Consider the following 2,274-nt stretch of genomic DNA (forward strand, 5'->3'; position numbering starts at 1 on the left):
TTCCCTCCAGCCTCTCCATTACATCTTCACTAACAAGGTGATATCTATTTTATGCATAAGAATAACCTCCGGGATAACCTCTCAACTCCATTTGGAATCTCTCAGCCATTAACACTTTACTTTGTCTCATTTGTTGAGGCAAAATAAGCCAGAAACAAGAGAGTAAATGTTGTATGACTTCATTTAGAAAATACTTACATAAGAATACTGGGGCAGCCCCTGAGCAGCACATGAGTTCCATGATTCTGTGCAGCTTCTTTCCCCACTTCCAAGTCTGAAGTGGCCTCTTCTCCATGTGCAGTTGCAGGCTTCGACGTCCTTGTTGGGTTGTCCAAAACTCAGGCTGGTTCTGGGGGAGCAGAGGCTACCGCCACAACCCTCTGCCCTCCCTACTGCTAGGTTGAAACCATAGTTGCATCTGGCAGGGAAATGGTCGTGTTTTCAGTGCCCATGGAAGTCACTGCCATCCTGTTAGATATCAAAGGTACCACAATCCCGATTGCTTTCGTGAAGGACACTTTATTTCCCTACAAAAGAAAATGTTAGAGTATCTGCAGACACATTTGGGAAGAAGATTGCCAGCAAGATGTCAATCTTTTGAGGAAACAGGCTGAAGAGGATTCCCATCTGTATTGGGCTGTTCCAATCCCTGCAGTTTCTGGAAATGGGGTGGATGACCTGCAACAGATGATCCAAGCTGTGGCAGATAACATGTGCTGGCTGATATCTCTGGACTGAAGGACCATGGCATTGAAGCAGCCACATGTGGAGGGTGGCGTTCAGTGCTGGGTGCATAAAAGCAGAGTTATTTGAAGATATAGTTCCAGCAGTCAAGAAATGCAGAGAGGCTGGAATGAAAGTGTATATCTATTCTTCAGGGAGTGTAGAGGCACAGAAACTATTATTTGGGCATTCTACAGAGGGAGATATTTTTGAGCTTGTTGATGGTCACTCTGATACCAAGATTGGTCACAAAGTGGAGAATGAGAGTTACTGAGTGATCACAGACAGCACTGGGTACTCAACCAACAACATTCTGTTTCTCTAGAGGCCAGTGCATTTGAGGAAGCAGGTATGCATGTAGCTGTAATGGTGAGACCTGGCAACGCAGGATTAACAGATGATGAAAAAACTTACTACAGCCTCATCACATCCTTCAATGAACTGTACATGCCTTCCTCAATTTAGAGAAGAATTCTCACTGTTTATGCTGTTCCTCAAAGTTGTCCCTGTAGTCTAGTTTACTCTACTGGTAAACAAAACTTATAAACTTAAAACATATATAGACACACATTACGTATGTGTATGCTCAAATTATCTTCCACAGGTACATAATTGAAAAAAAAACACACAAAAAAAACCTCAGTTCACGGGAAAGAGAGAAATGAGACAAAATAAAGTGTCAATGGCTGAGAGATTCCAAACAGAGTCGAAAGGTTATCCTGGAGGTTATTCTTATGCATTATATAGATATCCCCTTTATAGTTTTAAAGTGTATTAGAGAGGCTAAAGGGAAGTGCCTGAAACTATAGAGCTGTGTTTCAGTAGCCATGATTCTTGAAGATGATTGTATAATGATACAGCTTTCACAAAGTAACTGTGTGATTGTGAAAACCTTGTCTTGATGCTCCTTTTATCTATGGTATGACAGATGAGTAAAAAATACGTATTAAAAATAAATAAATAATAGGGGGAACAAATGATGAAATAAATTGGGTAGAGGGGAATACTAGTGGTCAATGAGACGGGGGGGTAAAAGGTATGCTATATATGAGTTTTTTCTTTTTCCTTTTTATTTCCTTTTCTGGAATGATATAAATGTTCTGAGAAATGATCATGGTGATGAAGATACAACAATGTGATGATATTGTGAGCCATTGATTGCACACCAAGTATGGAATTTTCATACGTTAAGAATGTTAGTGTTTGGAGTGATGTCCCGATAAATCCCAGAGTGATTTGAACAGTGAATAAAAAGTATCTGCAAAGTCCCCTTGGGGGAACATCATCTGGGGCCACTGTGCTCATTATCCTAAATCCTGCCGATCTTTTCTCTAATAAAACCATCAGAATTACTGCAGTTCAGGGAGACAGATTTTGGACTGCTAGGCCATCTGCTCTCCTATTACGTACCTAGTAGTAAACTATTTCTCTCTTTGAAAGCCCAGTGTCTCTGGAATTGGTTACTGAGCATGTTGAACAAAAGTCCTGTACCCTCAGCACTTCCAATGTTGGGTACTCTCCTCCATTCAGTCCACTATGGAGATGTCTCTT

The 2,274-nt window shown here is 40.9% G+C and overlaps 1 pseudogene; it reads left to right on the plus strand.

Moving 5' to 3' along the window:
* Positions 1–429: 429 nt before the first annotated feature.
* Positions 430–1,188, plus strand: LOC143671850 (enolase-phosphatase E1 pseudogene; annotated as a pseudogene).
* The last annotated feature ends 1,086 nt before the right edge of the window (positions 1,189–2,274 follow it).

This window comes from Tamandua tetradactyla, chromosome X, assembly GCF_023851605.1.
Source record: "Tamandua tetradactyla isolate mTamTet1 chromosome X, mTamTet1.pri, whole genome shotgun sequence".
Classification (NCBI taxonomy): domain Eukaryota; kingdom Metazoa; phylum Chordata; class Mammalia; order Pilosa; family Myrmecophagidae; genus Tamandua; species Tamandua tetradactyla.